A 14,305-nucleotide genomic window follows, 5' to 3' on the forward strand; every position below is an offset into this window, starting at 1 on the left:
CCCCTCCGAGAGCATACCAGGCCCTTAGGTCTGGTATGGATTCTAAGGGGAACCCCCTACGCCAAAAAAACGGCGTGGGGTCCCCCCAGATCCATACCAGACCCTTATCCGAGCAGGCTACCCGGCCGGCCAGGAAAGTGGTGGGGGACGAGTGAGCGCACCCCCCCCCCCTGAGCCGTACCAGGCTGTGTGCCCTTAACATGGAGGGGTGCCTTGGATACCGGCCCCCCACCCTATGTAAATGAGTATGGGGTACAATGTACCCCTACCCATTCACCTGTGGAAAAAAGTAAAAATAAAACACAACACAGGGTTAAAATAGTTTATTGCACAGTTCTGGGGGTCTTCCGTCTTCGGGGGTCTTCTCGCCGGACTCCTCCGCTATCTTCTGCTCTTTTGCTAGCTCTTTTGCTAGAAGAAGAAGAAGAACGGAAGGCGGCAGCGGCGACGGCGGCGACAGAAGACCGGGCCACCGCTAGTAAAAGAGCTGGAAGAAGAAGCGGTGGCCCGGCAAGAAGAACCGAAGAGGGGGACAAGACCCCCGAAGTCGGAAGAAGAGGGCGGCGGCGAAGAAGAAAGTCGGGCTCCTCCGCTAGCAAAAGAGCTAGCAAAAGAGCAGAAGATAGCGGAGGAGTCCGGCGAGAAGACCCCCGAAGACGGAAGACCCCCGGAGCTGTGCAATAAACTATTTTAACCCTGTGTTGTGTTTTATTTTTACTTTTTTCCACAGGTGAATGGGTAGGGGTACATTGTACCCCATACTCATTCACATAGGGTGGGGGCCGGTATCCGGGGGCCCCTTTATTAAAGGGGGCTCCCGGATTCCGATAAGCCACCTGCCCGCAGACCTCGACAACCAACGGCCAGGGTTGTAGGGAAGAGGCCCTTGTCCTCATCAACATGGGGACAAGGTGCTTTGGGGTGGGGGGGCCGCGTGGCCCCCCCTTCCCCAAGGCACCCCCCCATGTTGAGGGCACGCGGCCTGGTACGGCTCAGGAGGGGGGATGCGCTCGCTCGTCCCCCACCCCTTTCCTGGCCGGCCAGGTAGCGTGCTCGGATAAGGGTCTGGTATGGATCTGGGGGGGGACCCCACGCCGTTTTTTCGGCGTAGGGGGTTCCCCTTAGAATCCATACCAGACCTAAGGGCCTGGTATGCTCTCGGAGGGGGAACCCACGCCAATTTTTTTTCATAAATTTGGCGTGGAGTTCCCTCTTGAGAGCTCATTCTCTGACTGGCCACGGCAAAAGTCGCCTGGCCTGGGGCGACTTCAAAGTCGTGTTGTAAGTCGCCCCAGGTCGTGTCTAAGTTGTGTTCAAGTTGTCTCCAAGTTGCCTCACAAAGTCGTCCTGTGTGAACCGAGCCTTAGGCCGGCCGGGGTGTATTTGGTAATTAATTATTATTAACTTCATTATTTAATTTTTTCTACAGAGAGTCAATTATGCCACTCACCGTTCTTGCAGCTCCGCTCGGGCTGAGGAACAGAGCTGCCGATGTCACTTCCGGGTTTCGTGAAGCAGCCGAAAGCCAGAAGTGACCTGCCTGTCTATGAAGGACAATTCTCCTGCCCATAGAATCACAGTGATTTTACGGGCGGAAGCTAGTCGGCTTTCTACAGTGCGCCGCAAGGCGGGTTTTTAACCCGCAAATGAAGCGCCATGGATGCAATCTTGTGATTGCATCGACGTGGCGCTTCTCATAGTGCACTGCGACCGGCGCCACAGTACACTATGTTAAATTGTTAAATGAAATTTTTTTTTATTTTTTTAAATGTCTTAAAGGGCCCGTGTTTTTATTTATTTTTTATTTTTTTTACACTGAGGGGGGGGGGGCGGGCCGCCACTGATATGACCCCTGATGTGCTACACGCCATCTAGCTCAGATCGCTGCTGGCGATGTCTGGGGGATAAGGGCACCCTCCTTCACATATACTGGAAATGCCCGTTGATCGTCCCTTTCTGGACCTTTGTCTTGTCGGGGGGCCGATCCCTTTCACCCCAAAGTTTTTTATACTGGGCTTGTCCCCATTTAAAGATCCCAGTACCCCATAATAAACTGGTACGTCACGTACTTACAGCGGCTCACTGCCTATTGCCATTAAATTGGAAAAGACGCTTACCCCCCCTCCCAGAGGCCCTGTACTCCAGAATTAAGGATGTGGAGCTGATGGAAAAAATGACTGCCAGAGTACAGGATAGACTGGAAGCCCATAATAAGGTCTGGGAGCTCTGGCACCTCAGGGAGGACCCACCATAAACAGGTAGGATGAGCCAGTATGACGACCTCTTATCTTCTTCTTCCCCCTCTTTCTTCTCTCTTCTTCTGCTACGAGTCCCCTAACGACTCCTCTGACCACTTAAGCAAGTTAAAGTGGTTGTAAACCCTTACAAACCACTTTGATCTACAGGTAAGCCTAGATTAAGGCTTACCTGTAGGTCCAAGCAATATCTCCTAAACCTATATGGTTTAGGAGATATTTGCCCGAAAACGGGCACCGCTGTCTTCGGCGCATGCGCCGTAGACAGCGGCCCGCAGGCGCACTGAGCGCGGCATTCTCAGTGACGGAGCTGCCGCGCGTGTCGGCTCCCGTGTGCATGCGCGGGAGTGACGTCATCGCAGCTTCGCCGAATGACAGCGGCAGAGCTGCAAGACCCCACCAACAAGATGGATGCGGCGGACTACAGGGGACAGCGGCGACTTCGCTAGCTCCTGTGTCAGGTAAGTGACACATAATGGGCTACTATGCGATGCATAGTAGTCCATTATGCTTTGCCTTTGCAGGGAATGAAAGAGGAAGTAAACTCATCAGGGTTTACTTCCTCTTTAATATGCACTTTTGATAACTAAATAGATGTACTACGGTAACAATGTACAGACAGCCTTAAACTACTTATGCGTATCTGTAATGCACTGCACTAACCTACAGTGCCTTGCGAAAGTATTCGGCCCCCTTGAACTTTTCAACCTTTTGCCACATTTCAGGCTTCAAACATAAAGATATAACATTTTTATTTTTTGTGAAGAATAACCAACAAGTGGGACACAATTGTGAAGTGGAATGAAATCTACTGGATTTTTGAAACTTTTTTAACTAATAAAAAAATGAAAAGTGGGGCGTGCAAAGTTATTCGGCCCCCTTGCGTTAATACTTTGTAGAGCCACCTTTTGCTGCGATTACAGCTGCAAGTCGCTTGGGGTATGTCTCTATCAGTTTTGCACATCGAGAGACTGAAATTCTTGCCCATTCTTCCTTGCAAAACAGCTCGAGCTTAGTGAGGTTGGATGGAGAGCGTTTGTGAACAGCAGTTTTCAGCTCTTTCCACAGATTCTCGATTGGATTCAGGTCTGGACTTTGACTTGACCATTCTAACACCTGGATACGTTTATTTGTGAACCATTCCTTTGTAGATTTTGCTGTATGTTTGGGATCATTGTCTTGTTGGAAGATAAATCTCCGTCCCAGTTTGAGGTCTTTTGCAGACTCCAACAGGTTTTCATCCAGAATAGTCCTGTATTTGGCTGCATCCATCTTCCCCTCAATTTTAACCATCTTCCCTGTCCCTGCTGAAGAAAAGCAGGCCCAAACCATGATGCTGCCACCACCATGTTTGACAATGGGGATGGTGTGTTGAGGGTGATGAGCTGTGTTGCTTTTACGCCAAACATATCGTTTTGCATTGTGGGCAAAAAGTTTGATTTTGGTTTCATCTGACCAGAGCACTTTCTTCCACATGTTTGGTGTGTCTCCCAGGTGGCTTGTGGCAAACTTTAGACAAGACTTTTTATGGATATCGTTGAGAAATGGCTTTCTTCTTGCCACTCTTCCATAAAGGCCAGATTTGTGCAGTGTACGACTGATTGTTGTCCTATGGACAGACTCTCCCACCTCAGCTGTAGTTCTCTGCAGTTCATCCAGAGTGATCATGGGCCTCTTGTCTGCATCTCTGATCAGTCTTCTCCTTGTCTGAGCTGAAAGTTTAGAGGGACGGCCAAGTCTTGGTAGATTTGCAGTGGTCTGATACTCCTTCCATTTCAAAATGATCGCTTGCACAGTGCTCCTTGGGATGTTTAAAGCTTGGGAAATCTTTTTGTATCCAAATCCGGCTTTAAACTTCTCCACAACAGTATTACGGACCTGCCTGGTGTGTTCCTTGGTCTTCATGATGCTCTCTGCGCTTTCAACAGAACCCTGAAACTATCACAGAGCAGGTGCATTTATACAGAGACTTGATTACACACAGGTGGATTCTATTTATCACCATCAGTCATTTAGGACAACATTGGATCATTCATAGATCCTCGCTGAACTTCTGGAGTGAGTTTGCTGCACTGAAAGTAAAGGGGCCAAATAATTTTGCACGCACCACTTTTCAGTTTTTTATTTGCTAAAAAAATTTAAATTATCCAATAGATTTCGTTCCACTTCACAATTGTGTCCCACTTGTTGGTGATTCTTCACAAAAAATTTTAATTTTATATCTTTATGTTTGAAGCCTGAAATGTGGCAAAAGGTTGAAAAGTTCAAGGGGGCCGAATACTTTCTTAAGGCACTGTATGTCGTAAATAGTATGAAAATAAAAACTGTTATTTGGAAATATTCCTGTCTATGCACTCTTTCGGAGAGACAGGGTAAAAAGGAAAGGTGGCGTGGTCTGTCTCTATGTGCGAAGTGATCTCAAAGCAAGTGTGAAAGAGGACCTGGTTGATGGAGAGTGTGATGAGTCTGAAGCATTGTGGGTGGCACTGCATATAGATGTGCGTAGTTCAAAGTTAATCATTGGAGTTTGTTATAGACCACCCAATTTTAACGAGGAGGTGGAGACTCAGCTCCTTGCACAGATGGAAAGGGCTGCAAGGGCTGGGACGGTGATAATAATGGGGGATTTTAACTACCCAGAAATTGACTGGAGTAATGGCACTGCTGGGACAGTTAAAGGGCAAAAATGTATAAACCTATTACAGGACAATTTTATGGTCCAGTTTATTGAGGCCAAAACTAGGAATGATGCTCTGTTGGATCTGGTAATCTCAAACCATGCAGAGCTAATTACTAATGTTCAGATAAAGGAACACCTGGGTAGCAGTGATCATAACATTATTTAATTTGATGTTAGCTGTAAGCAAGAAATACATACGGGAAAGATAAAAACATTTAACTTTAAGAGAGCAAATTTTCCAAGGATGAGGGCTGCTGTCCAGGACTAAGCCATTGTACACACGGTCGGACATTCTGATCACCAAATCCATCGGATAATTTCTGATGGATTTAGTCCGGTACTGGTGTTACATACACATGGTCGGACAAAGTTGTCCGAATTTCCGGTCGACAAGAACGCGGTGACATAAACCGCGTACGACGGGACTAGAAAAGGGAAGTTCAGCACCACGTGCGCCACCCTTTGGGCTCCTTCTGCTGATCTCATGTTTATCGCGTTAGTAGAAGTTTGGTTAGAGACGATTCGCGCTTTTCATATTTATGCTTCAGATCGTTAATGCTCTTCAGTTTGTGCTTGTCGGTGTGTATCTGCTTATCAGTGCGTGTAGTCAGTTTGCATTTTTTGGTCATTGCAGACTATATCTTGGTATAGTATGCTTTGATTTTCAGTGCTTATTGTCCGCTCTTTTCTGGTTTTCAGTTCGTTCTTTCAGGCCTTGCTGTTTATCGGTGCTTTCTGTTGTCCGTTCTGACCAGCCGACCGGTTCGAAGCCATGTTCCGTGTACGTACATGTCGTAGAGTTCGTGCTGTGCAGGGGCTTGGTGTTGGGCTTTTAGCTTTGACACAAGCCCGGTCCATGAACAGGGCAAGGAGGAGTTCATAGAGCAAGAATTGGTTGCTCCAGCGTGACCAATTCTCACACATGCCTTTGCTTCGTGAGATCCGGGAGAATAATCCTGATGATTTCAGGAATTATCTCCAGATGACGGACCCCGTTTTTCACCGTCTGCTGGCTTTGCTGTCCCCTTATATCAGCAGGCAGGATACCTGCATGCGGCAAGCCATCACTCCCAAGCAGAGGCTCATCGCCACGTTGCGGTACTTGGTGACAGGGAGAAGTCTTCAGGACGTGAAGTTCTCGACAGGCATCTCCCCCTAGGCTCTGGGAATCATTATTCCAGACACCCATTCTGCCATCATACGTCCTGCAGAAGGACTATATTAGGTAAGTTTTCTCCTTTAACATCACATTCTATGTATTTAATGTTTGCTAATGTATTGTATTTCTTTCCTCATTCTTGCATGCTCTCTGGGCCCATAAACCTATAGCCTAGTCACTTAGCAATGTATTTTGTCAGCTCCATAGTATTGCTTTCCCCTAAACACCCCCTAAAATGTGTACAAATGTTATGTGTGTGCTTAAATTCATGCAGAGTGCCAGAAGTTTTTTTTTGGGGTGGGCTAAACTCATTAGGAACCCCCCTCCCCCCAACTGCCAGGTCGGCTGTTTGACTCCACAGTTTTCTTCAACGCCACAGGAATGGCAGACTGTGGCCTCCCACTTTGCCAGCCCTTGGGACTTTCCCAATTGTGGAGGTGCAATTGATGGGAAAGACGTCCGCATCGTCCCACCCCCCAATTCAGGGTCCTACTATTATAATTACAAGGGGTATAATAGTATCGTGATTTTGGCGGTGGTGTCAGCGACATATGACTTCCTGTATGTGGACGTGGGTAAAAATAGCCGGATGTTGGATGGTGGAGTGTTAGCGCAGACGGAGTTCTACTGGCGTCTCCAGAGTGGCAGTCTGGGCTTGCCACCTCCAGAGGAGAATGTGGAAGGACTTCCCTTCGTTTTCGTCACAGATGAGGCGTTTGCTCTGGCAAACCATCTGATGCGGCCTTTCCCGATGAGAACCCTCACCCCGGACCAGAGGATCTTTAATTTCCAGCTGGCCAGAGACAGAAGAGTAGTGGAGAACACTTTCGGGCTAATGGCCAGCCGGTTCCACCTATTTTTGTCTCCAATCCACATGGTGGAATATAAACTCAATCATATTGTGCTTTCGTGCTGCATTCTGCACAATTTTTTGAAAAAACACTCAGCAAACTAAGTGGCCTCAGTTGGGCCTGATGCAGACTTACCTGAAAATGCCAACCTGACGGCCCTTGAAGCTGGCCGTCCTGGCTTGCCCCCCCCCCCCCAAAGCGCCCGCAAGGTTAGAACAAGATATGTGGAGTACTTTGTGGGTAGGGGGGCCATTGATATGCCAGAAAATGTCTGAGAGGCATTTTTTTTAATACATTTTTCTTTCAAAATCCAATAATCTTTGTTTTGATTTACTGCTTGGCTTTGTTTTAGGTGTCTCCTAGGTTTTTTTGTGTCTTTTTTGGGCCTTTTTCTACAACAGTGCAAACCCAATTTCAGAGCGAGATGAGGTGACAGTCTCTTCTTCAGATAATCTTATTATGTTGTGGGTCTGCTAAACACACACACACCTTGTTTTTGTTGTTAATGTATGTAGTGCATTACTGACAAAAATTTTGCTCATTTTCAGCACCATGGCAGAAATATGTGAGGTCATGAAAATGGCGTAATTGGGGAAATTTAAAAAGCAATGTGGGTGTTATTTACTAAAGGCAAATCCACTATGCACTACAAGTGCACCTGAAACTGCACTTGGAGTGCAAAATTGATTTGCATTTATTAAATAACACCCATTGTCACATAAAACAACAACTTTACTACAAATACTGCTTTTGCACATTGAAAAAGGAAGGCACACATTGTTGATAATTTAACTTTTTACTCAAAGCACATTCACATGTGCGTTTAGAAAAGGGTTTTACAACAAACCAACATATTTGGTGTATATAAAACATTATTTTTGGTAAAATTTTTCTAACTTGCCGTTTTTGTGTAAACAGGCATGTATCAAAGCATAACATACAGAACACAGGAACTTACAAAGTTAAACTTTGAAAAGTGAAAACAATATCAGACATGAGTATGTACAAACTGTGCTGATATTGCCTTCATCATGTGTCACCCCTATAAAAGCCAAATTTGGAAGATGCACACAAATTGTGAATCAAAAAGTGGCCAGTTTCCTCCCGATCCCATGCCTAATGTCAACATGTGCTTTCTGCCATCATGGGGTATCAATGTACGTGTTTTGGGGGTGCAACCCCTTCATCTCAGCCACTTTAGTAGCAAGGAAGGGGTTGCACCCACAAACACGTACATTGATCCCCCATGATGGGAGATAGTACATGTTGGAAAAATGAAAATGGATGCTAGCTAGTTTTGGGTGTTTCAGATTCTCCCTAAAACATCAATGATATTCTTCATTTTTTGCTGAACATCATTGATGTTTTTCTGGATATTCTCTAAATTGGAATTGCACCCCATTATCTCCCCAATGAGGATCTGGGCACTTTCACTGTTAAAATGTGATTCTTCTTCCACAACATCCACATCACCTAAAAACAAACAAAAAAAACACTATGTATTATAAATATGCAGGCATACATTGATTAGCTTACCAGAAGCTGTGGTCTCAGACACTCACCTATTGTGGTGCCAATTTCGCCAATCTCTACAATCTCTCCTTCCTCCTCCTCCGCTTCTGGTGTTGGTATTTCCCCTTCTTTGGGAGGTGTGGGGTCCCTGGTGTCCTCAGACGTCCCGAGTCTTCTCTCCCTTATGAGAATGTAAAAAAGGAATACTTAGCACACAGATATTTGAGGGCAGAAATAGGAATATGAAACATTGCTTGGAAGTGTCGTACAATTGTGTTTTTTGGCAGAGTTCAAAGGTGAAAACATTATTTTTGACACTTTCTAAAGCTGGAATACTTACCTGTTGTGTGAACAAATGTAGTCTAGTGCAACTTGGCAAAACATTGTCTTTGGAGTGGGCTAACGAACGATGTTTATTACGAACGATTGAACCCATGAACATGAAAGTGGCCATTTTAAACTGTACAACATTAAATCAAAGCACATGGAGCAGTATGCAAGCAATAATAATAATATGAACACATGACAATTACTTACTTTTTTTGAAGAACTCACTTGATCCTTCTGTACTGATCGTGCCCCCTCAGTTTCAGGTCTGATCAGCGTTTTTTTCATTTGATCCTTGGATCGTCGTACCCCAAAATTCTTCTGAAGACTTTTCACAACTTTAGTCATGATCTTGGCCTTTCTGACATTTGGGTTTGGGTAAGGTCTATACTTCCCCTCATAGTCGTTCCTCTTCAATATGTCCACCATCTCCAACATCTCTCCAAAAGACATATTTGGGGCCTTAAATCTTCTCCTTCGGGATCGGGATGTTTCTGGTTTCGGGCTTTCCTCGTCCTCGTTAGTGGAATTATCATGCCCCTGCTGGGTCTCCGCCATGTGCTCTCCCCACTGTGCCAAAAGAGAAGGGGCGGGGAATAGACTAGAAAGAACGTCAGGGGCGGGTGGAGTTTTATGCATGCGTACTGTATATAAAACGCAACACGCGTGTGTCGTACATATGATCTGTGAGCAGAGGAAAGAGCTGACGCGCCGATCGTTCAAACGAAGGTACAATTTTAACTTGGTACATCACAAGCCTATACTGCTTCTAGATTGAGGCCTATATTGGGACAAGATTAGGAGAGTTTAGCCTGACATTAGGGTTTGTCTTGCAGATAATAATATGGATGGGTTTAACAACCACAGCTTTCTCCTCCTGTTCATCGACAAGTACAGGGAGCTGCCCTGTCTGTGGCAAGTTACACATCCCTACTACAGCAACAAATTAAAGAGGCAGGCAGCGATGGAGAAACTGCTGGAGTTTGTGAAGCCGGTGGTCCCCAGGGCAGACATCAGCTATTTAAAAAATAAAATTGGTGGCCTGAGGAGTACATATCCGAGGGAGCGCAAGAAGGTGCTGAAGTCCATGAAAACTGGAGCAGCAACAGGTGAAGTTTATGTCCCCAGGCTTTGGTACTATGAGAGGCTGCATTTTCTGTCAGACCAGGCTGAGGTCTGGGAACCCCTCTCTACTCTTCCTTCCACACTTCCCTCTACGCTTCACTCCACCCCTGCTGAGGCTTCTGATGCCCAACCTGGGCCTTCCAGACAGGAAGAACTGGAGGAGCCCAGCTCTCAAAGCCACCCCCACGTATCAAGAGGCCTTTGCCGCCTTGGCTGCGTGCAAACTGCAGCAAATGGAGGAGGGGCAACACCTCATATGTGAGGAGCTAATTATCTAAATACTGAATAAGAGGTTGAAGGGCCAAATCACACAAACAACACACTTGTGTGATTTGGACCATGCTCCTCCTCCTCCTTCTGACACACCTCCAGCATTACAGCCACAGCCTGGAAGGAAGCGTGGAAGGAAGACCAGAGAGTGATGACCTGGGTTCAGTCTGGTCTGACAGAAGATGCAGGCTCTTGTATGACCACTGCCTGGGGACATAGATGTCATCTGCTGCTGTCCTGGGTTTCTTGGACTTCAGGACCAGACTTCTCTCCCTCAGATATGTACTCCTCAGGACACCAATTTCTGCGTTTAAATAGTTGATGTGTGCCCTAGGGGCCCCGCGTGTTTCCTGCTTTTATCCTGATTCTTGATTACCAGTTGTGACCCGAATTGACCTTGACCTACCGTACTCTGATGTCTTCCTGCATCTGACCCTCAGCCTGCCTCTCTGACCTCTCTACTTACTTCCTGTGTTTGACCCTCGGCCTGTCTACGGATATTGCTTCCTGTCTCCAGAGATTGACCCTCAGCCTGCTCCTGGACTTTGCTATTGTCTTCAGTGCCTGACCCCTGGCTTGCTCACAGACTTTGCCTCCAGTTATCTGTGTTTGACCCTTGGGCCTTTTTTACGGACTTTGCTATCAGTCTTCTGTACTAAATCATCAGCCTGCTGACAGACCTGCTAACAATTCTTTGCACTAGATTATTTTGCCTATCTCAGAAACTCTTGACAGTCACCAGTGTTTGACCCCCGGCCTGTTCTTGGATTAGCTGTTCATCTTCCTTCTTGAGCTTCAGCATCTTCCAGTCCTGCATAACTGACTCCCTGCCGGTGACCTTCACCCAAGACCTGCCCAGTGTGCTAGTGATTCGTGCCTCTTTGTGCCCTTCACCCCCTGTACCATCTCCAGGAGTGGAGTGCGCTTAGTGGCAAGAGGTTACCACTCTCAGCAACTCGGCCTCAGTGAGTACCCTTATCTGACAGTAGTACAAACCCCCAAAAAATCTTCAAATATATTAATAGTAAAAAGGTCATGTCTGAGCATGTAGGCCCTTTACAAAATAATCTAGAGTGGGTGACTGGGGACATAGAGAAGGCTAATTTATTAAATACTTTCTTCAACTCTGTATATATAAAGGAGCATGAGGGAGCTCATGTCCATAATGGGGGTGGTAGTGACACAGCCCCAAATGATCCACAATGGCTCAAAAGTGATATGGTCCAGAAATATTTAAACAGAATAAAGGTGGATAAAGCACCTGGAAATTATGGCATCCACCCACGGATCCTAAAAGATTTGAGTTCTGTAATATCAAAGCCATTGTATCTAATTTTTAGGGACTCATTAATGGCGGGAATAACATCACTGGATTGGCGCAGGGAGAACGTGCTGCCTATATACCTGTTAGTTTAACTTCTATAGTCAGGAAGATACTGGAGTGTTTAATAAAAGACCACAAAGACGAGTTATTGCTGGAAAAAAAACATTTTAAGCAACAGACAGCATGGATTCATGAAAGACAGAAGTTGTCAGACAAACCTGATTTCTTTTTATGAAGAGGTAAGTAAAACCTTGGACAGAGGCGTGGCGGTGGATGTGATATACTTGGATTTTCAAAAGCATTCGATACAGTTCCCCACACATGGCTCATGTGTAAGGTAAAGTCTACAGGCTTGGAAATATCAGTTTGTAAATGGATAGAAGACAGAATTCAAAGAGTAGTGGTTAATGATTCTAACTCTGAATGGTCTAAGGTTATCAGTGGTGTACCCCAAGGTTCAGTGTTGGGACCCTTACTTTTTAATATCTTAATAAATTATATTGGGTCTGGGATCAAAAGTAACATTTCTGTCTTTGCAGAGGACACTAAGCTATACAGTGGAATAATGTCCTTACAGGATGTCTCCAATTTACAAGCCGACCTCAATGCACTGTCTAATTGGGCGACTATGTGGCACATGAGGTTTAATGTTAATAAATGTAAAGTTATGCACTTGGGGGCTAAGAATATGCATGCATCGTACATGCTAGGGGGAGTACAACTGGGGGAATCCATAGTGGAGAAGGATATGGGGCTTTTGGTAGATCATAAGCTCAATAATAGCATGCAATGCCAAGCTACAGTTTCCAAAGCGAGCAAAGTCCTTTCTTGTATTAAGAGAGGTATGGACACCAGAGAGAGAGATATAATTGTGTCCATGTTTAAATCATTAGTAAGTCCTCATCTGGAATATGCAGTTCAGTTTTGGGCACCAGTTCTCAAAAAGGATATCAGGGAACTGGAAAAAAGTGCAGAGAAGGGCAACCAAACTGATAAGAGGCATGGAGGAACTCAGCTATGAGGAAAGATTAGAGGAACTGAATTAATTCACTCTTGAGAAGAGGAGGGGAGGGAGGGAGGTTATGATCAGCATGTTCAAATATATAAGGGGTCCATATAGTGAACTTGGTGTTGAGTTATTCACTTTACGGTCAACACAGAGGACACAGGGGCACTCTTTACGTCTAGAAGAAAAGAGATTTTGTCTCCAAATATGGAAAGGTTTCTTCACAGTAAGAGCTGTGAAAATGTGGAATAGACTCCCTCCAGAGGTGGTTCTGGCTCGCTCAGTAGACTGCTTTAAGAAAGGCCTGGATACTTTCCTAAATGTACATAATATAACTGGGTACTAACATTTATAGGTAAAGTTGATCAAGGGAATTTTATTTATTTATTTTTTAATGGTAGGACTGGATGAATTTGTGTTTTTATTCAACCTGACTAACTACTATGTCAGTACTGATGAGGGTGATGCTCTACAGATGTGTTGACAGTGGTAGAGTGTAGTATAAGGAAAGGGAAATAATATTAGTGAGGTTAAAGGGTTGTGGTCTGCCGCTATCAAAGTAGGTAAATGTCGCGGCTTCATGGATGGGGAAGGATTATGGATTTTCTCTTGCCATATAAATGAGTTACCTGCATGAGGTGGACCAGGGAGGCAATGAGGCAAATAAGGACCAGGGATAATGTAATGTGAGTACTGGGCTCAAAGGGAAGCAGAACAATGGAAGTTGTTGAGGAAATAGCGTGGTGAATGAAAAGGTTCAGGGATAGGTTGAAGCTCTGGCTTTATAGGTCATGTTTGTGAGTGAACTACAATCTGCAAGCATGAGGGCTGCTCCCCATTTCTAGATAAAAAATATTCCTAGGTTAAAGGATTAGTGTGTTACTCTCAGATACCAACAACCGTTTTACTATAGCGACAGGGCACCTCTCTTCTGTAAGTGTCCCTGCCAGGGCTGGGCTCAACCCTTCCTTCTCTGAGCTGGCCGCTCAGCTGTCGGCTAATTGCTAGCACCCATCTCTCTCCAGTTACTCAGCTGTTGCTGATATCCTGCTCATTAGTCCTGCCTACTTAAGCCGTCCAGTCCAGAGGAGCTCTGCCTTCGCCTTGGTCACATAACAAAAATGATCTCCTGTGATCCTGTTCAAGACTTGCTTTGCTGGCATCCTGTCACGTACCTTACAGCGGAGTCTGAAATGCTGAGCTTGGCCTCTTGCACATTTCTGGTCCCAACACCCCTGGTAGTGGAAACAGGGAGTGCTGGGGCAATGAAAGGGTGCAGGTGCCTGCAGGCTGAAGGCTGGAGCTTGTAGCTACAGGATCCTCTCGGAGGAAGGCGTGAAGACTGATCACCCGAACTGTTCAGCGGGAACCAGGCAGGTAAATATGGACTCAGGAACAACTGCAACGTCAGGAACAGGCAAAGGTTGGCAACTGGCTGGCAACAAGGTACATAAACGGAAGGCAAGTTCGTAGTCAAGGACAGGCAGAGGTTGGCAACAGAATCAGGAAGCGGAGCCATAGTAGAGAATCAAAGCCGAGGTCTGTATAATCAGTAGAGGTAGATAACCGGCAGGGTTAATCCAGGAGAATGGTCAAGGAAGCCGGGTTTGTCAGGAGCAAGGTAACAGGTCAAACAGCAATCAGGAACACAGGAACAAGCTGAAGATGATCCAGCACTGGTATCAGGCAGAGACTCAGTTTATATAGGGCGCCATGCGCCGGGATTGGCGGATGCAAATGTGCGTGCGCGAGTGCACACACACACACGTTTATATAGGCTCAGGAGTGCGCGCACG

The sequence above is a fragment of the Lithobates pipiens genome, unplaced genomic scaffold (assembly GCF_037356315.1).
Source record: "Lithobates pipiens isolate NorthernLeopardFrog02 unplaced genomic scaffold, aLitPip1_a1.2 Scaffold_28, whole genome shotgun sequence".
NCBI classification, from domain to species: domain Eukaryota; kingdom Metazoa; phylum Chordata; class Amphibia; order Anura; family Ranidae; genus Lithobates; species Lithobates pipiens.